The sequence below is a fragment of the Artemia franciscana genome, chromosome 20 (genome assembly GCF_032884065.1).
Source record: "Artemia franciscana chromosome 20, ASM3288406v1, whole genome shotgun sequence".
Lineage (NCBI taxonomy): Eukaryota > Metazoa > Arthropoda > Branchiopoda > Anostraca > Artemiidae > Artemia > Artemia franciscana.
In genome coordinates this window covers 3,508,014-3,533,613 of record NC_088882.1, presented here as the reverse complement: position 1 = coordinate 3,533,613, position 25,600 = coordinate 3,508,014, and the positions used below count along the sequence as shown (strand labels likewise).

At 36.7% G+C, this 25,600-nt stretch overlaps 1 long non-coding RNA gene across 1 annotated transcript in view; it reads right to left on the bottom strand.

The window, feature by feature from the left end:
- Positions 1–1,657: 1,657 nt before the first annotated feature.
- The window catches only part of LOC136040305 (uncharacterized), a 37,092-nt gene continuing 13,149 nt past the window's right edge, over positions 1,658–25,600 (bottom strand). Inside the window, exons 2-3 of the long non-coding RNA XR_010620685.1 lie at positions 15,422–15,674; positions 1,658–3,631 (exon numbers count right to left, since the gene is read on the bottom strand). This is a non-coding gene — a long non-coding RNA (uncharacterized LOC136040305). The remainder of the gene's footprint in view (positions 3,632–15,421; positions 15,675–25,600) is intronic.

The following is a 25,600-nucleotide window of genomic DNA, read 5'->3' as shown; positions in this document are numbered from 1 at the left end:
ATGAGGTATAGATCTGAATACAGATTGTTTTCCCATGGACCATTATATGTTGCATGTTCAAGAGTCGGTAAACCTGACAATCTATTTATATGCAAAGACAATGGGACAGCAAAGAATGTTGTATATTCGCAAGTTTTACGTAGTTAAAACCATATATATATATATATATATATATATATATATATATATATATATATATATATATATATATATATATATATATATATATATATATATATATATCTATATTCACAGGTGGGACATAGGGACACAACTACAATGGCGCGTAACTATTATGGCGCGTAACGACTTACGCGCGCGGGGGGGCTTGTACCTTATAAGTCCTTAGGGCACAACCTACAACCCTTGCCGTAAGGGTTGTTTTGTCGTCCTCAAATACATAATTCCTGTATTTTTCGAATACTTCGAGAAACAGGGCTATCTGAAACTTTTTATGGATGTTTTTGGGGATATGGTGGACGTTAGAGAGTCATTAGTTGCCCTCCAACAGCTTTTAATTGTTCAAAAGAGCCCTACCCCTTTCAACATTCAATCGAATGAGCTTTTCAGAATTTGCTACAACAAACATCCATCACAAAATTTTCTATCAGATGAATTTCGAGAAAATACAGGGCGTAGGGGGGGGGGGGTTATCCACCCTCCAGTCTCTCTTAATCTTAAAAAGGGCACTAGAACATCTGATTTACAATCGAATGAGCCCATTCCAGAATTTTTACGATCATCTTTTCCATATATAACTTATAGGCCCCAGGGCATACATTAAAATCATAGCATTGAGGGCTGTGGGGGGAGGGTTATCATTCTCAAAGACATAGTTTCCATACCTTTTAACTACGTTGAACAAAGTGGTCATTTAAAAATTTTGATTGAATGTGTTTGGGGAAATGGTGGGCTTCAGAAGGGGGTTAGTTAAAAGGGCACTGGCCCTTTCAATGTAAAATCAGATGAGATCTTTTTGAAGTTTCTAAGACAACAAATGGAAATCTCAAAATTTCTATCATTTCCATTTCGGGAAAACACGAAGCGTGTGGGGGTATATCCACCCTTATATCACTCAGAGCCTCAAAAAGGACACTAAAACTTCTCATTAGCCCTGGCCGAATGGATTGGTGCGCTGGATTCGGGATCCCTTGTCTGAGAGGACGCGGGTTCGAATCCCGGTGTACCCAATTCTTCAGTTTGGGACGGGGGTCAGTGGCGTGACTCTGTAAGCTTAGCCAGAGTCAACCTAGCTCTAAATGGGTAACTGGAGAAATCTGGGGAAGGTAAACAGGAAGGGTGTGCGAAAGCACAGGATGGCTGGCCCTCAACCCCCCATTGCACTTCCTGGCTGAAGGGCCAAGAAACGGAGATCAGCATCGCCGGTACGGACTGTAAAGTCTAATGCCGTATCCTTTACCTTTTACCTTTTTAATTCAATGAGCCCCCTCTGAAGTTCATACGATCACCTTTTCTATATATATATATATATATATATATATATATATATATATATATATATATATATATATATATATATATATATATATATATATATATATATATATATATATATATATATATATATATATATATATACCTTATATTACCCAAGGGCATAACTTACAATCATTACCGTGAGGGCTCTTGGGGGCTGTTAACCTCAGAAACATATTTTCCAGACCTTTCGATTACGTTGAACAAAATGGATGTCTCAAAATTTTGATTGGATGTGTTTGAATGGAAATGGTGGGCGTGGGAGGGGGATTAGTTTTCCCCCAATCACTTACGTTTAAGAGGGCACTAGCCGTTTCTATCTTCAATTGAATGAGCCCTTTCCGAAGTCTCTACGACAAGTCCTTCAATACGAAGTACCCCGGTCTAGGACAAAAAAAAAATGTGCCCACAACGCTCTGCTTAGGCAGTGCTTTTGCGCTGCCTATGATATCAGAAATTATTTGAAGAAAAATAGCTATAGAAAAAAATCTGGCTTATAAGATTAGCCTAAGATAAACTATGGGAAACGAAGAAGATTTGCTCCTTAAGATTGTGCCATAGTTGTGCTTTTTAGAGACCCAGAGTAGTCCCATTAATTTTGTCGGAGTGGAGACCCTGAAAAATGTGGAATTTTTCAGTTTTTGCCAGAAGAAAGATCAAGGATGTGTGTTTATTTGTTTTGTTTTTTTTTCCCAAGGGGTAAACATATTGACTCAGTGGTCCTAGAATATCACAAGAGGGCTCATTCGAACGGAAATTAAAAGTTCTGTTACCCTTTTTAAATGACTGAAAAAATTGGAGTGTATGTAGGCCCTCTCCCACACTCATTTTTTCCAAAGTCATCCAAACTAAACTTTGAAATAGCCATTTTGTTCAGCATAGTCGATAATCCTGATACCTATGTCTTTGAGGATGATCTAATCCCCACAATCCCCGGGGAAGGGCTGCAAGTTATGGAATTTGCCCATTGTTTACATACAGCATTGGTTATTGGCAAGCATACAGATGTTTTCAGGAGGCTTTTTCTTCTGGAGGGAGAGGGTTACATGGGAGAATCTTTCCATGGAGGAAGTTTTCTTAGGGGAAGGGACATTGTATTGAAGCGACCCCTGGATTTCACACTATTATTGAAAAAACGGTCAGACATTAAATAAAAAACAAGTTTTTTCAACTATAAGTAAGGAGAAACATTAAAACTTAAAACGAACAGAAATTATTCCGTGTATTCGGGAGTTCGCCCCCTCGGTAATTTTTATGAATTACAACCCTTTCCCTAAGGTCTATGAGGGGTTCTGTCATACAAAAAAACTTAATCATTGAACTTTTTCAACAATATTGAACAAACAGCTGTCTCAAAATTTTGGTCAGATAAATTTTGAAAAAAAGACGTGAAAGGGAGGGTCGTTGCCCTCCAATCTTTTTGGTGACTTAAATAAGGCACCAGAATTTTCAATTTCTGTTCAAAAGAGTCATTTCTCTATCTTCTCTATTTAATATTCTATATTCTATTTCTATCTTAGACCTTTCTTCTGGCCAAAAAATATCCACATTTTTGCAGATGGGAGCTTGAAATCTTTACAGCAAGGTTTTCTACGATGAATCTGATGGTGAAATTTTCATACAGATTCCTTGGATTTTTGGAGGTTTTTCCCTCTTTTTCGAAAGCAACCAGTAAAAAAAAAATTAAAATAGCTTTTTAGTATGGTTTAAGCAGAAAAAGGGTGAATTGTCTAAATGACGCATGTTTTTTTTATTTCTTTTTTGGGTCAGGAAAAAACGCCTTTGGTAAGAATAACTGACAAACTTGTACATATATATTTCAAAAAAATAGCTTATCTTGACCGCTTTTAGTTTTACGTCAAGTGGCCATCGAGATTTAAAATGAGCTTACTTGTAGTTGTATCCAATAAAAGTACTTTTGGTGCACTGGTAGTACTTTTTAGAGACACTGAGTAGTATCACTAATTTCATTGGAGTGGCAATTCTAATTGACATGTTGCTTTTTTTAGTAGTCAGTATGTTTTCTTTCTTTTACCATCACACAAGTAACTTCGAATCTGGGCTTTTGAGCAACAAATTATCACCCAACACTTCGATCTTCCAAGCAGATAGGGGTAGGTATTACTATCTGAAACTTGAAATCATTTTCTATCATTCTCTCCACTTTCAAAGGTTATAATAGAATAAAATCTAATTTAGAACTGACAGCTTATAGAGAAAAAACCCCCTAAATATGAAGACTAAAACTTGACTTGAGCAAATGTTGTAAAATAGGAAGTATAAAACATTTTTGTAATTTTGCGATTAACTAGGTTCACCTATTACCTTAATGATAACACTGTGGGGTCTATATCTGATATAGGCATACGGTGGGAAATCAGAAGTTTCAAAGGTGGTATATTTGCATAAATGCTAATCTGGAATATAAGAGAAACTATAGTGAATCACTATTTTGCAGGTGTTTTTATTTTTTTTTTATTAATTAGCTTCTTGTATGATTTATTCAATTGAACCATGAATCTACGTGCTATATCGTGAAAAACCACTAGGAAAAAATCCCTAGTTTTAGAAAAGAATCATTATAAGCAATAGCCACATACAAAATCACTAGAAACTAGAAATAGTAATAAATCACGAGGGGTGGCAACCCTGGACCGATCGTTTGTAAAAACGTTTTCGTAAGAACTATATAATCATTCATGATAAAAATAAATTTCAAACTACACATCGTGTTTTAAAATATTGACGCAAACAAATAGTCGACATGTAAATTCTACAAAAAAAATGTACAGAATATTTTAAAATTACCATAATAGAAATTTTAGCACATAAAAAGACTCGTGAAGTCTGAAACGCATATAATCGAAATTTAAAAGCGGAAACAAGGAGTGAAATATTGCGTTCGAAAGTATCTGATTCTAGTCTCATAAAAAATAACGTCAATAGCTTTAAAATTATTAGTAAAAATTAAAAGGTTGGAAGATCAAAAATAAAAAGGTTGAAAGTGCAAAGATTTTGAGATATGCTACGCTACTACTACTCAATTCTTCAGACACAAGGCTTCAATGCATTATCTTTTTTTTTCGTAGAGGCAGTTCTTATGGAAGGAGTGGTCGCATAAATTTTGGAAGGGGCCCATTCGATTGGAAATCAGAAGTTCTAGTGCTCTTTCGTAAGGTCAAAAGTGCCCTGAAAAGTGATCAGAGGGCCACTTATCCCCACACGAACCATTTTTCCCAAATGCGTCCAATCATAATTTCAAGACAGCCATTTTGTTGAAAATATTTCAAAAGTCAACTAACTCTGACTCTGGGCTTGCCAGCCCCCTACCTTCCAAGCTGACGGCGCAAGGTCTATAGATTATGCAAGTTGCCCGTCGTTAACATAAAAGGTTTTTTTTTCGGAAAAGAGAGCTTGTTTGATCCTGGATCTCCAAAAAAGTTTTTGTTAACAAGGTGAAACTTTAATGAAATGTTGAGAGGGATGCCGAATAGAAAATAACCCCCTCTGTGCTTGCTGGTTGTGAAAAAGGAATATAAGCAATGCCCAAGGAACGGCTGAGGGCATTAATTTTAGATTTTCAGGAAATGCTGAGGAGAAGTTTTAATCTGTTAGGAGAAATGTTTAACAACTATGCCTCTAGGGGTACCATTTTCCCTGGAGACCCAGGACAAAGATTGTAAAATAGGCAATTGGCCCATTGTTATAGGCATTGGCACGAGCAGAATTTATCTTTTGGAAAAAGAGAAATGTTTGATTCTGGGTGTAACCAACCCTAGAGGTGAAGCTTCGGAAATTATTGAGGGTTATATTATGCTAAAGCAAAAGCCACTGTGTGCATCCAGCTCGTCAAAAAGAAGGATCTGCAATATTTTATGAATGACTGAGGGTATAAAGTTGAAACTTTCAGAGCACATCAAGGGGGGTGTTGAAAAGTGGGTGAAGGGTTGCCAACCTACTCCAATGTTTGTTTTAGTTGACTTTCCTTCAAAACATTTGATTAAAATTTTGGAATAGCTATTTTGTTCGAAATTGTCTAAAGGTGAAATAATTATGTTTATGGCAATGAAATAGACTCCATAGCTTTTCAGAGGAATGCTAAACACTATATAAAGCACTGCTCCTATGATGGCCGCCAGAAGGGCTTTTCAGAATACCTAAAAAATAGCCGAGGGTCTTGAGTTGAATATTTCACAGGACATAGAGCCAGATGTTGAAGAGTTATCACAGGGCAACCAGCCCCTCCCCATACCATTATTAGAGGCTGACAAAAATTATCACTGGTTAAAATTCACTGACAAAAATCATTGATAAAAATTTTGAAAAAGCGATTTTCTTCAAAACAGTTACAAGGTCTAGTAACTTTGCCTCTGGGGGTGGAATAGCCCCTACACCCCCAGGACAAAGATTATAAATCAAAGAATTTGCCCTTTTTAAATGCAGAATTTCCTTTTGAAATGGGTATACGTTTGATCCTGGGCGTATTTGAATAAACTGAGGGTACTAGGGTATAATTTAGAAAAATTTCGAGGGGTATATTGAACTAATTCTAAAGATACTGTTTCCATCCAGTTTTACATAAAGTCGTATATGCAATATTCCATGAATGGCTAAGGATTTTAAGTTTAAAGTAAGATTTTAAAAAGTAATCGGAGGGTAACCAGACCCTCCTCCATTGTCTTTTTAGCGACATCTCCTTTGATGATTGATGCAAAATTTGGAATAGTCATCATGTTTAAATAGTCGAAAACTCAAAGAACTATGCCTTCAGGGAAGACGTAGCCTCCAGAGCCCCTGGGTGTTATAAGTTTTATATATTGCCGATCGTTTATATGTCTTCTTATATGGGCTGATCTACTGACTTGCTTAAGTGCTTTAGGATAGTCAAGAACTTTAGCTTTGAGATACTGTATTTATTGAATCATGGTGTAGACAAAAGTAACTAACTATCGAATAACTTCTAAAATACACACTTCATCCTAAATGGCATCATTCTAAGCTGGGCTGTGAAACTACGGCTGTGCCTTTTTCAATAATATTCTTTGACTATTTGGCGTGTTTCCCACCTTTTTGAAAACCAGGCAAAAACTGTAAGGCTCGTAGCTTCTTATGGGAACACTAAAAATTAACTTCTTATGGGTAACAGTAACAAGAATGAAAATAAAAAGCCAATTCTTTGATATATCTATCTATTGATGTGAAAATTCTGTTTTTTAGAGTTTTGATGACTATTGAGCCAAGTCGCTCCTTTTTGCAGTTCCTTACCACGAACTGTTTTAACAGACTGTTTGCTCGAAACTGAACATGCTCGAATATTGAAAGACGAAAAGTGTTGCTACTCTAACCAATCAATCTCTCTGATTTATCTACGTTTCAGCTTAGCAACACTGACATAATACATTGCTACCCTACAAACTCTAAAACTCTGAAACAACCTTAAAGGAATTTTTTTTTTTTATATAATTTTGGTTTTCAGGCATTATTAAAGCTAAATTAGTTTAGAGGACAATTGTTTATTTATTTGGTAGTCTTGGTGGTTTCATAAATTGAATTTCTAATGGTTTGAAACCTATTTTTTACAAGAAATTCAATATATATTTCCGAACGCAATATACATAGTCTAGATATAGTATTTTTCACTTAAATAAACACAAAGTTTATTTTTAATGCAAAAATTCCCTATAAGAACTTATTTTTGTTTAGTGAACAAAATACTCCTCTAACTTTCGTTTGTTGAACCTAGGTTTGATGGATTATTTCCAATCTAATGGTCCTTTGTCTATTATTTTTACCAAATCATTTTTGCTTCTATGATTCCATGACCTAGCGTACCATACTGAGTCTAGGGTAGGGCCACAAAGGCCTGAGGTTCAAAATATATTTCCGAACGCTATATACACAGTCTGAATGTAGTATCCGTGACTTAAATAAACACAATGTTTAGTTTTTAATGCAATAAATTCTCTAAAGGAACTCATTTTCATTCAGTGAACAAAACGCTTCTCTAATTTTCGTTTGGTGAACCTAAGTTTGATTGGTTATTTCTAATCTAATGGTTTAACCTTGTGTTTTTGTTTACTGCCAGGAGAAATATCAGATTTGAAAAACTTCTATTATTTTGTAGTTAATCATTTTGCTTCCATGACCGAACAATCTGTCTCACTTTCTACGACTATAATGAGAAAAAGCTTAATGGCTACGACACGATTTGTGGATGATGGCTTGCCTAGAACCAAATGGCTCCATAAATTTCCACTTTCTACATTCTACTCACTTTCTACGACTATAATGAGAAAAAGGTTAATGGCTACGACACGTTTTGTGGATGATGGCTTGCCTAGAACCAAATGGCTCCATTACTTTCCTTTTTATTATCTTTCCCTTTCCTTTTTACTTTTACAAGCTTATTGAAAGTATAACAGTTCAAAATAGAGATGAAATCTTTTAATCGAAAGTAAACAGATATAAAACTTTTAACTGGATATTTCGAACACATATACAGTGTTCATCATCAGCAGTAAAACTAAAAGACATCAATAAAAAGAAACAAAATTTATACCGAATGAACTAATTATATATAATTTATTGCTCTTCACTGCAACAGCAGAAGCAAATCGCCTTGACCTTTTCGGTTCCGGTTCATTAGATTTATTTTCCGGTTCATAGCGCGAAATAAATTTCTCGCTTCCATTGTCCAGAGCCTTCCAGCATTGCCAATCCAATTATCAACAGGAGCCCCATCCCTCCTTTTCCCGACTGTTTCCCCGTCTGAGATTGAAAGAAGAATTGATAAACTAAGAAAGACAAGTGTTTGTCCTTTGGATATCCCGTTTCCTCTTATTAGAAACTTTGGTGACTTCCTGTCTAAGCCCTTGTCTGTCCTGTTTAACGAAATTACTAAGTCTGGGCAAATTCCAACCATTTGGAAACAGGGTTTCAGTACCCCTTTGAAAAAGAAAAACGGAAAGCCTGGCTTTGAAGGCGTTCGACCTATTACGCTTACTCCTATTTTTTTAAAATTGTATGAAGGATTCCTTGCAGATTTTCTAAAGGAAAAAATCCTACCTCTTACTGACCTGAAGCAATTCGGAAACCTAAATTCAACTTCTACTTCCCACTACCTCGTTTCTCTTATTGACCACATCGGGAAAATCCTCGAAAAGCCTAATTCCTGGCTAAACTTTGACCTTGTTAACCACAATATTTTAATTGAGAAACTAGAAAGCGAGTTCAATATCGATCCCTTACTGGTAAAGTTGGTTGCCTCCTTTTTAACAAATAGATCGCAGGTGGTTAAATACCAGAACCATTGCTCAAATCCTCCCCCTATCTACAATGGCATACTCCAAGGAACTCTCCTAGACCCCCTCCTTTTTTCAGTCATGATTAACAGCCTCGCGAAGGAAGTTCCTGACCGTTGGGAATTTGTTGATGACCTAACGATTGTTGAAAGTTGCTTCAGAAATTTAATAAGCGACCCTATGAGTATCCTCAATGAAATTGGAAGTGAGGCTTTGGACCTAGATATGACAGTAAACCCCTCTAAGTCCATGATAATACCGATTTGTTTCCTCGAATCCTCTCCCTATTTTCTTAATCCTATCCCTCCTGAAATTTATGCGTTCTATGTTAAATTACTTGGAGTCACAATTTCTTCAAATTTAAAGTGGGAAATCCACGTTAAAGATATCATCCAGTAAGCTAATGCGTCTATCGCCCTGCTTAAGCTCCTAAATAAATATAGCTTCCCCCCTTCTCACTCCTTAAGGTTGTACACGTCTTTTGTCCGCCCGCATCTTGAATATGCTTGTCCAGTTTGGCACCCTGGCAGCTCCCGTGAAGAATCAGACAAAATTGAATTAATCCAAAAAAGAGCCTTGCGAATAATTTTCAAAGAAGGCAAGGTGCCTTACCTTCTGCTCCTAAAAAAAGCTATGTTGGAAACCCTTGAGCGAAGGAGGTCGTCGTTGTGCCTCCGTTTTTCAAAAAATGCAATAACGAACCCTCGGACGGCAAGTATTTTCCCCAAACGTCACTCACCATCCAGATTACGACAGCCTCGAGCTGTTTCTAAGCCTATCCCAGTTTTGTCCCCCATTCGCTGCGTTACTTCCAGATATGAAAAAACCTTTGTCCCCTTCACCACAGAAAAAATAAATAAAATAACCAACTAGTTTCTCCCCCCTCCCTTTTTTTTCATGTGAGGTGCTTTAGGTCGTTGCACTAATTTGCTTACCCCCCACTGTTTTGGTCTAGTTTCCCTTTTAATTCATATGTGTTTTTCGTGTGTTTTATGCTTCGTTCTTTTTTTTGTGAGTTTTTGGACTTTTTTAGTGTCCCTTTTAATTTGTAGATATATATGTTTATTTCTTGTTCTTTTCTGTATTATTAGATTTTTTTTGTCCCATTCCCTTTTTTTCTGACTTGTATTTGTTCAAGTTTAGTTTGACGGATTTTTTTTTCTTTTTTTTTTGTTTGACTGATAATTTGATTATTCATTATTATTAGTGTTTTTTGCTTTGTTTGCTTTGTCAGTCGACTCCGAAGTCCGAATTCGGCCCTTTGAGGGCTTGTGATAGTGATCTTTTTGAAATAAATATCTTATCTTATCTAAGTGATATTTACTTTATTTGACCTCAGTAAATTATCATAAATTGAATTCAATTCAAATTCACCTGTATCTCTGTTTATGGAATTATTTTTGAATAAATCTTTTTTAATTTCGATTGTTTTCCTGAAAATTTGTTTTAAACCTTGGTCCCTAGAAACCAAAGAAACATTTTCAAACAATATAAAATGATTTGGTTAATTATAAATATGATTTGATAGAGCCGACGTGAAACTTTCAGTTTGGAATTTTGCTTTAAAGACATTGAAATAGAATTATGATGTAGTAGTAATCTTATTTTTAAATTCTGGTTAGTACGTCCCACATAAGAGCTTCCACAAGTACATGGGTTTTATAAACCCCACTTTGTTGCTCTACGGAAGTTCGATCCTTTCCAGAATTTCAAAAATTAGCCAAAGTATTTCTACCTCTTAAAGCTACCTTTAGACCATTATTTTGTAAAATTCGTTTAAGTTTTTCACTCAGCCCTGGAACATACGGTAAAGAACAAAAAACATCTTCCTTGTTGTTTCCAGAATATCGTTAGAAAATTCTAGAAATTTTTCCCTTCTTTTTGAAAAAGTCTGGTCAATTAACCAGCCTGGATTATGGTTACTTATTCAAATTTCTTTTAACAACAGTATTTCCTCCTCAGTTAATTTTGGAGAACAAATTAAAAAAATGCGGTCAGTTAAGGATTAATGATATTCGGAAACAAATACTTCCTAACGAGAAATATTATGTGCAAACAATGGGCAAACTTCAAAAATTACAGTTTTATCCCTGATGCAGGGTTTCCACCAGATAAAGAAAAAATCGATGGCAAAAATTCAAAAATTACAGTCTTATCCCTGATGCCGGGTTGCCACCAGATAAAGAAAAAACCGATGGCAAAGATTCAAAAATTACAGTCCTATCCCTGATGCAGGGTTGCCACCAGATAACGAAAAAACCCATGGCAAAAATTCAAAAATTATAGTCTTATCCCTGATGCAGGGTTGCCACCAGATAAAGAAAAAATCGATGGCAAAAATTCAAAAATTACAGTCCTATCCCTGATGCAGGGTTACCACCAGATGAAGAAAAAATCGATGGCAAACATATTACCAAAGGGAACAAAATTTGTGCTTCATACACGAAATAATTTCTGTTTGTTTTGAGTTTTGATGTTGCTCCTTACTTTCAGTTAAAAAATAATTGCTTTTTTTATTTAATGTCAATCAAGAACGAAAAGAAAAAAAAATACACAACAGATGTTTTTCTAAGAAAAGTGAAGAACTTCATGAAATCAAAATGATAAGAAATAAAGTCAAGTAATTTTCAAGCGTCAAGCTACCGTAAATTACCATTTATGGTAATTTATTTTTTACCATCAATAAATAGATAAAATTACCATCAATAAATAGATAAAATTCAAGACAAACAGAAATTACAATAAATAACCGAGTCAAAACGAAACGAGTAGAGACTAAGATGAGTAGGGCGGACTCCCTCCATGCATTCTAAAGACCACACATATTTTGCACTTTACTGAAAACAAAATATATTTTAAATGTTTTCTTTTTTTAACCTCTACAAATCTGAAGTTATTAAGGAAAATCAACATACATGTTTATATAGCTCGAAGCAATGACTGTTTTCAGTAAAGCGTAAATTGTGCGCTGGGCTTTAGAAGGCAAGTGGGACCATGGCCCCAATCATCTTAGTTTCTGCTAGTTTTGAGTTTGACTCGATTATTTATTATAGTTTCTGTTCGTTTTAGGGTTTTATTTAATTAATGATGGTAATTTAAAACTTTGGATTCTATTCAGGGTTGCCAAGTCGACAAATTCTATATCAAATGAACATATTCCCATGCACCGGAACAAAATGACATAAAAGTGTAAAAACGCGATCCATTTTGGAAATTGGGGAGATAACAGGGTAAAAGAGATACACATTTGTAAATTTATGACTTTAAACGAAAACTTACCAACTGGATACATATTTTGATAAAAAATGCCGCTTTTCACTAAAGTTGCAGTTGTTTTTTTTTTTTTTTTTTTTTTTTTTTTTTTTTTTTTTTTAGCATCCAACTTTAAGAGAAATGTAGTCAATTTGAAGAAGTTTTTTCTGTAGAACTTTTTCATTTTCATTATATTTGATGTGGACTTGCCGCTTTGAAAGAGGTTTAAGAAGCGTTTTATGTTCAAGATGAACTCATTTTGGCTAAAGATAATACATTTTTGGTCATTCAAGTGACCAATTCGTGGACCAAAAAGTCGACAACCTTAAAATTTATCACAAATTTAAAATTTATATAAGATCTTAAAATTTGAGTCATTCAACAGTAGTATCCATATTATTCATAGAATTATACTGTTTAGCACGTTTTATAATTTGCCTGGTCCCCTCTCCCTCAAGGAAAACCCAAAGCTTGAAAATAAATTTCTATGTACTTGCCTAATCAATACTAACACATACTCTAGTTTATAAGGGAACGTTTTAATTTCGGCCGTTTTCCCAATCACATTGACTAATGTAAAAGAGATGGTCAGTAGTTTTTTATTTGCTTATGTTTTAGAAGATAAAGTTAGCAAAAGCACTACCTATTTGATTTTTTGCAAAGTTTTTTAAAATAATTTTGTAAAAAAGATTGTATACAATACAACAAGACAAAACACAATAATAAAAATGGAGATGTATTTACAAAAATATGCTGTTAGACAGTTATTATTAGGTGTAGCCTTACTAATAAAATTATTATATATATTTCTAAAGTTTTTTAATTATTGTAGTTTCATCACAGATAATTTTTACAATTTTAGAAATGTTGATTAACCGTAGATGGAAATCCTCATTTTGGTCAATCAACATAAAATTATAAATGTACTTCCTTATCCTTTGAAGCATGGGGGTTGGGGGCATGGCTGCCAGATTGACATATTTTGTGTCAAAATGACACAATTTGATGTTGCGTGACACATTCAGACGAAATGATGACACAATCGACGAAAATGACACATTTTTCAATAAAAAATGACAAAATCGACAAAAATGACACATTTTTCAAAAAAATGACATATTTTTGTCCTCCTAGTCTTGATTTTTAAATGGTAATAAAAAAAAGTAAAATTTCAATTTTCTACCTCCAGAAAAGCTACAAATTAATGGAAGGGAATAGCGCTGCCTAACGGTGGCAGTAGTACACAAACAGTGCAGAATACAGGACAGATGCCATCACCGTATTTAAAATTTAAACCACGCGAAAAAAAACAGTCATAGGCGGAAATTTCAAATCAAAATGCACGCTGAATACTTCTTAATTGAGTATTTGATGTAGCCAACTGGTGCGTGCTTAATAGTAAAAATTAAACAGAATGCAGTTTACCAGAGCTGTGTGCATAAGCAGCAACTCCCATTTTTAGGAGTACAGGAGGGGTATCCAACCTCGGACAAGATTATAAATTTCCAGAGATGTCTTACCTTCAGAATAATCCATCTGGCCTAAAAAGGCACCAAAAAATATGACAAAAATACTGGATTGAAGCTGGTTGAATGGCTTACATATTGAGTCAATAAAAAGCTTAGCCAATAAAGCCGATTACGTATAGAACCGATTACGACGTCATACGAACAGTCTATTTTCAATTTGCTGTCGGAATTGATTGTCCCTAAAACTTTTATAAATGTAAACTTGCCTCGTTGGCCGCCCAGACACAAATTCATAGTGTGTAACATTAATTTAATCGAATGTTTCTATTTCTTTCATGACGTCACAAAAAGGTCATGATTCCAAGATAATAGGATAAGGTAAGTTTACTCCTTTTTGAACTGATTTGGAAAAGATTACATATTCAAAACTCTAAATAAAGATTTGACAATTAAATATGATACCACTTGTAGCAAAAAAATATGACACATTTTGTGACACATTATGGAATCTGAGATGACACAAAAAGCACATTCTCGGAAAAAATATGACACACTCCTTAAAAAAATTTGGCAGCCCTGGTTGGGGGATGTTCTTGAAATTTTTCAAAAATTGGTTCTGTGTTCTAACAAAGAGGTTATTGTACTCTTGCAGTAGTCGCAAGTTTGTTGTGAAATTAACAGGCTTTTACTGTAATCTGCAGCTTGCCACCAGGTGAAGAAAAACATCGATGGCAAAGATATTGCCAAAAGGAACAGAATTTTGCGCTTGCGGTTTTTCAGCGAAGCATAGTTGTTATAGTGGCTTTCAGCAGAACGCATAGTCCAAACCGGTGCAATCACTAGCCCAAAAATAGCGTAAGATATTAATGGTAAAACGAGGAAAAAATACTATTGGCATATCAAATAGCCCACACATAAGTGCAGGTCAAAAGCAAAATAAGAGTCCTGTAAACAAACAAAAATTACAATCCCTCCACGCATGCCGTCGTAAAATTGGCTAGTGCCTTACTGAAAGCAAAAATATATAAAAGACAAAAGGTGTTATGAGAAATACTATTATGTAGACTTAAAAGAATACCTAGTAATAAACAGAAAACTCAACTCTGTACTGTTTTGTTCCAAGCTTGCATACCACTGGTCAATTTACCAGATAAATATGCTCCATAGGCTCAAAGGTGATAATTGATGATAGATACTATCCTTTAAGTGAGTGTTTTTTCTAGCAGTGAGATACAAACCTTTATTCCATTTTTTGGCTTTTAGTAAAGTGCTAGTCAATTTCATGACGACACAAGTGGAGGAATTATAGTTCGTTTCAAGTTTCAACTTCGTCCTATCCGTCCATTTTATCTATGAGGCGTAGTTTCTTAATTATTGTGCATAATTGGGTATTCAATCCTCAGACTGAAACCACAAATACAGAAATGTTTATTATTACCCATGGATAAAATGGGTCTAAATTTCGAAAATGTTAAAGGGCTTAGGATATCTCAAAGATTTCATCAAGTTTTCGGAACTCCCGCTTTTTCAACGTTGCTGGAATCGTTGCTTACCTCAAACATGTACATCGAATTATTAAACCTCTGAAACATGGATTTTTTTGGAAGAGAGATGGGCAAACGGGTTAGCTTCCCTGGACACCACAGCTGAAGGGGTGGGGCACCACGTCTAAGGGAGGGGGTGCTGTTGGTGAGGGAGAGGGCTCCACAGCTGAGGGAGGGGGCGCCACAGCTGAGGGAGGGCGTGTCGCAGCTAAGGGATTGCCTACTCTGATCAAATTTTAACTTTGATTCGGCTTTTGTTTATATTTGAGTTGGGTTAGAATCGCTGTAAATAATTTTTCTCCAGACACCACCAACCCTATGAAAGACTCTGTGTATAGTTACAATAATACTAGATTACCTTATCTTAATTTCTCTCTGACTGCTGCAAGATGCTTCTCCTTGATTTAATTTTTCAAACTAACAAAGTTCACCCTGTCTGCGTGGCAACTTTTGCTGTGATTCAATAACATACAGAATGCGAAGTTTCACTATATTTTTCGTTAACTTCACAATCTGAGGAGGATTTCGCTGGACAATAAACTGAGTTCGGTCATTTTCACTTCGTCGCTTGCCCTTTAGCACTTTTTCTCAGATCGGAAACAGGAAATCCGCTTTAAAAGAAAACGCTATAAATAAAACGCTACATTGCGTTATTTTAAATTATAACGCTATATATATATATATATATATATATATATATATATATATATATATATATATATATATATATATATATATATATATATATATATATATATCTATATATATAAAAATAAGTTGTCTGTCTGTCAGGTGACGTCATGTTTCTGTGTCGACTGACGTCATGAAGTTAGTTGTCGTCATTTTTGCTATGACGGTGACGTCATTAACGGTATTTAAGACATTTGTTCACGGAAAAATGTTTAATTGTAAAATGACTGAAGAACCTACAATGGCAACAGCCGAGGAAGCTGCTCAAAGAGTTTATGCCAAAAAACTTGCTGCTGATAGAGAAAGTAAGAAAAGAAAGCGTTCCGAGGAATCACAAGAACAGCAAGAAAACAGGCTTGCAGCTGATAGAGAAAGTAAGAAAAGAAAGCGTGCCGGGGAATCACAAGAACAGCAAGAAAACAGGCTTGCGGCTAAAGAACGCAAAACCGCGCAGTTAGATGAAAATCCACCTGGACAGCGAGAGTCAAAACATATCAAAACTGAAAATGATAGCGATGATGATTGGGTTTGGGATTTTGACTTGGATAAGGTCATCAATGCCTACCAGATTTAAGTTAAAAAAACAAAGGTTCGTCGATATGTACTTCATAGTGACGCTGAAAAATAAAGAAGAAAAAGAAAACTGAAAAAAGAAAAAAGGTAAAAAACTAAAAAAAAAACTAAAAAGAAAAAACACTCAAAGAGAAATTACAGACCGGGACACAAATGACGACCGAGACAGAGGGAATATAAGTGACGACCGGGAACCTCAAAGAGAAATTACAGACTGGGACACCCGGACACAAATCACGACCGGGACACAAGGAATATAAATGACGACCGGGACACAGGGACACAACTACAACGGGGACGCCGGGGGCACAGGCGGGATATATAAATGACGACCGGGACACAGGGATTGTTCGAATAGAAATTACAGACCGGGACATCGGGACACAAATGACGACCGGGACACCGGGACACAGGGAATATAAATGACGACCGGGACACTCAAAGAGAAATTACAAACTGGGACACCGGGACACAAATGACGACCGGGACACAGGGAATATAAATAACGACCGGGACACAGGGACACATCATTAGAATAATGAGGTATAGATCTGAATACGGATTGTTTTTCCCATGGACAATTATATGTTGCATGTTCAAGAGTCAGTAAACCTGACAATCTATTTATATGCACAGACAATGGGACAGCGAAGAATGTTGTATATTCGCATGTTTTACGTAGTTAAAAACATATATTTATATCTATCTCTATTCACAGGTGGGACACAGGGACACAACTACAATGGCGCGTAACTAATATGGCGCGTAACGACTTACGCGCGCGGGGGGGCTTGGGGGGGCGCGAAGCGCCCCACCAACTAGGTTTTGGGGTGGCGCGAAGCGCCACCCCAACAGCTAGTGTATATATATATATATATATATATATATATATATATATATATATATATATATATATATATATATATATATATATATATATATATATATATATATATATATATATATATATATATATATATATATATATATAACGAAAAGAGAAATCACCAATGCAACAGCACAAACACATTAAAAAAAAAAAGAAAAAAGGAAGAGACAAGGAGAAAAGGAAGAATGTTTTCCTAAATTAGTGATTAATATAGACCAGCACTTCAATGAGGCCTTAACCCTACTCATCCATACAGTCACATAGGTCAAACAGCATAGCCATACACAATCAACTATAAAGAATAATCCATGGACAGGTAGTCATGTCTGTCATGTCTATATATATATATATATATATATATATATATATATATATATATATATATATATATATATATATATATATATATATATATATATATATATATATATATAAAGAATAATCCATGGACAGGTAGTCATGTCTGTCATGTCTATATATATATTTATATATATATATATATATATATATATATATATATATATATATATATATATATATATATATATATATATATAATTAAACGCATTAATGTGTTTTTATGTTCTGTTTCTCCTAGAGATTTTGAGTTAAACAAAGAAAACTGAATTCTCTAAAGTCGTTACTCGATGCCAAAGTACAAGAAGAATAGTTTTTTTTAATGACAGCAAATATCAATAAAAGACGCTAGTTAGTATAGACTAGTCTAAACACTGAACGACTTAAGACTCAAAACGACAACAAAACTTTAGAATTCCTCATAGTCTAACCGAAAAAGGATTTCTTTTTCGGTCCCCCTTTATGTTCACTTTCAGCATCGAGCACGCCTAATTCAGCGAATCATGGATATTCAACTCGTGCAGAGATGGTTTTATTAGGGAAGTGGGCACTTGCCCCGAAGACAGAAATTGTAGGGGAGTAAAATTTTGAATAAATAATCTAATGGTTACAATTGCTTTGTAATTTTTGAAATTCAATTTCTGTTAAAGTAGATTAAAAGATGCAGATGGCAGCAAGTATAAGCAAATTTGATCCGAAATTTTAATCTTTTCCATATCTTTTTTACTTTTCATTCAAAAAATAAAGCGAGTAGTTCAAAATTAATGGATTTAATATATTGTTATAATTAATTGTGCAATCGGGAGATGAAGTGGTCTGCAAATTTAAAATGCCTATCAAATATTATTAGCGATTGCAGTGTCGGTGGCCAATAATGAATGGTCGTTTAGTAAATTTAAATTAATATTAACGTACCTCATATCGACTAGGGTCTAAAAGCGACTAAGAGATTTAGCGTTAATGATCATAGAACATAAATAATTACAAGCAATTAGAAAAAAATAAAAAACATTTTTTTGTAATCGATTGGTAAGAGAAAATAAATAATTTTGCAGAACCTAAAATAAGACAAGTCTGATTTAAATAAAAAAAAATTGTTTTTGAAATAACAATTTTGTCAATATTTGACATGACAATTTTCGGGAAACGGGAGAGGGGGTTAATCGAAATTTTGTTCCGAGAACAAGAGAGTCAGAACCGCTACTGAACATGTGTTGGGCCGGGACACACTGATTCACGCCCATGATTGACTACACAGGATCCAACGTGTTTCTCAGTGGTTCTTTATTCAATCTCAGAAGCGGAAATTTTTCCACTGCTGCAAAGGAATGTGACAGAGACATGAAAATCTGCTAAAGGCTTGGATATGTATTCATCACAGGTTTGTCACCAACATCCAGCTAGGCTGGAGCTTTGTGCCAGCTAAGCTGGAACAAAAATGCTCCGAGTTCTTTTTTCACCAAGTCGCCAATGAATTGAGGATAACACAAAATCCCACCAAACTCTGAATACCGCCACTCACTGCCACCTTAGGATCGACGCACTACAGTCTCCAAATCGATTCTTCTGTTGATTTCTACGCACAATCTGATAAAAAAAAAGTAAGCGTTTTCATATGATCTAGATTTGGGTGGTGTTTACCCCCCCCCAGGTGATTACCCCTCCTCCTGCAAAGGCCCCCATGGAAAAATACCCCTATTCAACCCCCTCTGAAAATACCCCTGCATACCCCCCCCCCCCCGTGGAAAATACCCCCGGTAAACACCACCCGGAAGATGCCCACCTTGGAAAAAAAGGCTTTCCCAATTTGAGAATGTTATTTGAGTTTTGTATTTTAATTTCCGTAGGGCGAAGGGATTTCGGTACTTATGTATGATGCGCCGCTCACTCGAGTTTACGCTCAGTAAAACTTGCTATAAATTTGCACATTAGGGGAAGGGAGTAAAGTATAGCGGTTCTGCATGTAAAATGTGTTAGGAACAATTATTCTGCATGTTATAAAGAAGTAATTGTTTTTTTTTTACTTCAAACTGTCCAAATACTTTACCCCCCTCCCCTTATGTACAAATATATAGCCCATATTATACACTTCCCATCTATTCTGTCACTTGTCTTTCTCTGGTATCTCGCCTAGCTGAAAAAACTAACAAAGAAACCGGTTTGTTCTCGACTTTTACACAGCGTAAGCTTGAGTGAGTGGCGCATAATACACAAGTACCAAAATCCCTTCTTACTACGGAAATTAGAAAAGCAAAACTCAAATTAAATTCTCAAATTTGAAAGCCTTATTTTCCACGAGGGAGGGGGGTATTTTCTGGAGGAGGTTACAAAGGGGTGTTTCTCGTGGGGGGGAGGTTGGTATTTTGCACGGGGGAGTACTTCCCTGGTGGTGGGTATTTTCCACAGGGGGTATTTTCTTTGGGGATATTTTCTAGGGGGTATTTTCTATTTCTAGGGGGTATCTGGGGGGTAATCCCCGGGAAGGGGGGGGGGGTAAACACCTAGAACCGATCTAAAATTGTTATGAGATCATACATTATTCTTAAAGGGGTCATTTTTGTTTACAACTCCCTTTTTGACAAAAACCTGCATAATTTCATTTTGAGTTTCACACACTTTCGTAAAAATGAAGTGATATCTAACAAATTTTGCTGGAATTCTACGTTTAGCTCGTTCACTACCCGTAATGTTTATCCCAAAAAGAGATGCTGGCGAAGTTTAAAAACTTGAAGTCCCTCATGAATACTCGTAGTGAGAATATAGTAAATCGGCGTACTTTGGAAATAAATTTTCAGGGCACCCTCCCCCCTGTTCCAGCAATCTTTTGACTACTTACTCCATTGCCAACCAGTCTGTCCAAGAAGAAAAATGCCCTTATCGAATTTCTAGCACTCTTTTGGGGCTAGAGGCAACAAAATTGTAAACATCATGGGCAAACTGAACGATTTTGGGATCCAAGACATTGCATGCAGTGGCTGAACCCAATAGAAAAGAATGGGCAAATACACCCAAAAACAGCGAACCATATTATGTTTTTTTTTAGAAGTGAAGCCAGATCTGTTTTATTGTGTTTCATAGGCAGCGCAATAGCGCTGTCTAAGTAAAGAGCGATGTGGACACAGTTTGTTATTTATTTATTTATATTTTTGGTTTTAGACCAGGGCACTTCATATTAATGCTTAGATTCTGGTTGAAGTTAACTAAGAGTAATGAAGATAGACTAGTAAGAGTGGCATATGAAGAGATGTTGAAATGTGGTTTAAAAACCTCGTGGCCATCCCAAATTAAATCATTACTAGAAAAAGTAGGAATGCCTTATTTATGGAATAATGGTCTTTGCTCTCGCGATGTACCAGCAAATTTAGAAAGCCAGGTACGATTTATATTAGAGAGTCAGGAAATTCAGCATTGGCAAGGGGTGGTTCTTGATTCTACAACCCTACAACATTATAATCAGGCAAAACCTAGTTTTGGGGAGGAAGTTTATTTTAAACTTAATTTACCGGCTATGATTCTACGTCGTTGGATTCAGCTTAGGGCAAATTGTCTTCCAATCCAGAACAGGCAAAAAACGTTCGACAAAAATAAAATGATAGTTGGTCCTGATAGGCGGTATCTTTGTCCTCTTTGTAAAGATGATGATGAAGACTTGGATCATTTTCTCCGGAAATGCCCGGTGCTCTTGGATTTACGGGAAATTTATTTGCATGGGATTAATTTGATGCTTCCGGGTATTCTACAAAATAGTAACCCAACCACAATATTTCGAGTGGGAGTATATATAGAAAAATCTTTAATAAGAAGAAAAAGTTTTATATGATTAATTTCTTTTGTAGTTAGATTAGGTACTTTTTGCGTTGAATTCTGTTTTTTTTTTGTGCGTGTTCGTACTGTTGTTAATTTCCTTGCTTGTCTGTTATTTATTTATATTTTGTGTGTATATGGCCCACGGGTTTTTGAAATACACTTATCTATCTATCTATCTATCGAAGGAGCTGTCGTAGAAACTTCAAAAAGAGCTCTTTCTATTGGGAATTGAAGGGGCTTGTACCTCTTTAAATAGTCGAAAGTGACAGGAGGCTAAATAGCCCCCTTCCCACGCCCACCATTACCCCAAACACACCCAATCAAAAATTGAGATTGGCACGATGGTTGTAAGTTATGCCTGGGGGCATATACAGTTTTTATACAGAAAAGTGGTCCTATAAATTTCAGAAGTGGGTTTATTGAATTGATAATGAGAAGTTCTAGTACCTTATTAAGATTCAAGTCGGAGGGTGAATACCCCCCCCCCCTAACTCGTATTTTCCTGAAATGCATCTGATTGAAATTTTGAGATGGCCACTTGTTGTCATATAAACTTATAAAAAGGCTCATTCAATTGGAAATTGAAGAGGCTAGTGCCGTTTTTTAGTCAAAAGTGATTAGAGGGCAACTAGCCCCCTCCCATGCCCACCATTTACCCAAACGCATCCAATCAAGATTTTGAGATAGCCATTTCGTTTAGCGTAGGTAGAAGGTTTAGAAATTATGTCTTTGAGCATGACATCCCCCGCAGCCCTCAGAGCAAGGGTTTTAAGTTATGCCCTGGGGGCATATAAAGTTTTTATAGAAGTGGTGGTTGTATTAACTTCAGAGGGGGCTCATTAGATTGGTAATCAGAAGTTCTAGTATGTTTTTTAAGATTCAAATCGGAGGGTGGATACCCCCCACACAACTCGTATTTTCCTGAAATGCATCTGATTGAAATTTTGAGATGGCCTCTTGTTGTCGTAGAAACTTCTTATAAGGCAATTCGATTAGAAATTGAAGGGTCTAGGGCCTCATTTAATAGTCAAAATTGATTGCAACTAACCCCTCTCCCAGGCATCCAATCAAAAACTTTTAAATATTCATTTTGTTCAGCGTAGTTAAAAGGTCGAGAAATTATGTCTTTGAGGATGAGAACTCCCTACAACCCTCAGGATAAGGCTTGTAAGTCAGTGGCGCCATTTCAGAAAACCTTAGGGGGGGGCCAAAAATCGATTTTGGGCCCCCATCCAGCCTTAAAAATTTTTAAATTTTCGAACATGCCTTTAGGTACCGTACTACCTTTGGGGTTCGCATTTTGCAGCTTATTTAGGGACCAAAAACAGTACCAAAATAGAACATTTACTGTATAAATCAGAAACTTACGTACAGTTACATCAGCAATGGATATCTCCTTTGCTTCACTTTTGCGAAGTCGTCGACAAGCTTCTCAAAATTGAGCTCCTTCACTGCAGCTTTCTCAGAGAATATAAGCAGCAAATGCGAAAGTCGCTCGTTTTCCATCGTTGTCCGGAGGTAGTCCTTCACAAACGTCAACACAGAGAAAAAACGTTCATTTGAGCACGTTGTGAGCGGGAGTGTGAGGACTACCCTGACGACCTTAAGAAGCTCAGAATAAGCTTCTTTCAATCCTCCGAGGCGCTCGAAGACATCTAAAGCTTTTGCCGGTTTCTGTGGAAGCTGCGACAAAAATGCACGAGCTATTAAAGCTTGACACTTCAGCTGCATAGTATCGATTCCCGCCTGATCGAAGTATGTCGCGATCACAAGAAGTAAATCTAAGTCCATAAAATCTTTGGATTTGGGGTTAAGGCAACGTGTGGCTTCTAGCACTGGCAGCTGGACAGAAAAACGCTCTTCAAACTCATTTAACACTCTGTCCAAAACCTCGTAGAACTCTCTCCGCATTTTGTCTTCCGTTGTTGTGCTTTCGGAGTCAATGTTGTGCTTTCCAATTGTTGTTGTCGTCAAATAGTCTCTTAGTCTTCCGGATATCTTCTGAACTCGTTTTGATTTAACAGGTATGGCTGAAGAGAGAGCACTTGTTTCCGACAGATAGGCTCCGACATTAATGGCCATCTCTTTAGACTTGCCGTATAGGACACGAAAATACTCGTCATCACGCATTTTCCTCAGTTAGTTCTTTGTTGCACTGATTAAAGTGCAAGCTTCTGAGATGACCAGATCTGCTGCCTGTAGTTGTTCAGAAAGAGGGTTTATCACTGCAAGAACTTCGTGAATGACATGCAAACTGAATATGAAGGGAAACGACTCTAGCTGGTTCTTAAGGCCCGTAGCTTCTGCTGCTGCCTCCCTGTCAGAAGATTCTTGAACTACTGACAGAACTGCGAGTATGCAGTCATATCTAACCAGGATCTTAGCCACTGATCTATACCAGTAAGACCAACGTGTCACTACTGTCCTTTCAAGCGTTAGCACAGGCACATTGGCAGTTTTCTGGGCTTCGACGAACAACTGGTATCGAGTGTTGCTGTTGGAGACGAAACTGTAAACTGTTTGCAAAACTGAAAATACTGATGAAATTCTTTGTATTTTCTGCATACAATCGCCAATGACAATAGAGGATGTTCAGAGGATGTTTCCAAGGGGGATTTCTCCGTGGAGGTGAAGCCAGATTTCCTGGCTTTATTTAAAAAATGATCAGAAATTAAATAGAAAAACAAGTTTTTTCAACTGAAATTAAGGAGGATTATTAAAACTTAAAAATAACAAGAATTATTACATATACGAGGGGGGTTGCCTCCTCCTCAACACTGCGCTCTTTATCCTAAAGTTTAAATTTTGTCCCAATTCTTTAAAAACGACTCCTCAAACACAAAGGGCGTTTTATTAAAACAGTAAGTAACTTTTTTACAAATGCTGAAAAACTTTAGCATGAAGAGCGGGGTGTAGAGGAGGGGGAATACCCCCTCCTCTATGGGGGCACTGTGGGGGACTTGGGGGGGGGGGTCCGGATTTCTGGCAATTCCGCGAGATCGGTACTTCCTGATGCAATAGGACGATGAAACTTGGCAGGCATATCAGGGACTCGAACAGACTAACTTGAGATTAGTCGTTTCCCCGATCCGACCATCGTGGGGGGAGTGGAGGGATGGGAATCCGGAAACTAGTGGCATGCATAACTTTTAAATGGGTGATCGGATTTCAATGAAACTTGGCAAGTGGAAAGAAATATCGTCTCAGATGTTCCATGTCAAGTCTGGATCTGATCCGATATTTGTGGGGGGGTGGAGGCGCCCACTGGGAAACTCGTGAAATACTTGTAGTCGAGGGATTGGATAGGGTACGCTCCGATTCCAGTCGAACTTGATGGACGGGAACCGAAGATGTCAAAGATGTGACTTTTATTTTTTCAAGTCGTGTTCGGCCACAGTAGGGGGCCGGGAAATTGTGTGGCTCGCATATGGGTCAAATGAGTGCAGCGATTTAAATGAGACTTGGAATGTAAAGTAAGCATATGCCCTAGATGACATATTTTACTGTCCGAACCAGATCCGACCACGGTCGGGGAGGGGGGGGGATTTATTGAAAAATGCTGAGATTCGAGTGAAACTTGATAGGTGGTGAGACAAGATGCTCTAGATGATCCGTTCACGAGTGTCCGAGCCAGATTCGGCCGCGAAAGGGGCAGCTGGAAGGAGGTACCGGAAACCGTGTTGCACGTCTAGGGATTAAACGAATAGGTTTATTGTGCTGAAACTTGGAAGTTACAACAGTCATCTGCTCCAGATGATCCGAGGCGATGCCAGAAATGCACCGACTTGAGTGAAACTGCATATTCTATTTCTAGCTCCGAACCGCATTTTTGGGGTGGCGGGTGTGGTTTGTGAAGGGCTCATCTCCTTTGTTGTACTGCCTACTCGTAACAAGTGCCATATGAGCTCGTAGCTCTTGTTCTGGTTCGTTCAGTAAGATTAGTCGACGAAACAAAATTTAAAATGTGGTAGATTTACTTACAGTCGGTTTGAAAAACGAAGCCAATCGTCGTTGCATCTTTATTTCTTCTTCTTTCCTTTGGGCTTTTATTTTCCTTTTTTTTGCACCACTCGCACCGGATGAACTCATGTTTCAATAATCCGATTTGAACTTGAACACAACTCAACACTGTTTCACGGTTCTTTATTTGATGAAGGGTAACGAGAAACTAAATACAAAACTGGAATGACACCCTGGTCTGGATACCCTCTTTTCCAGATG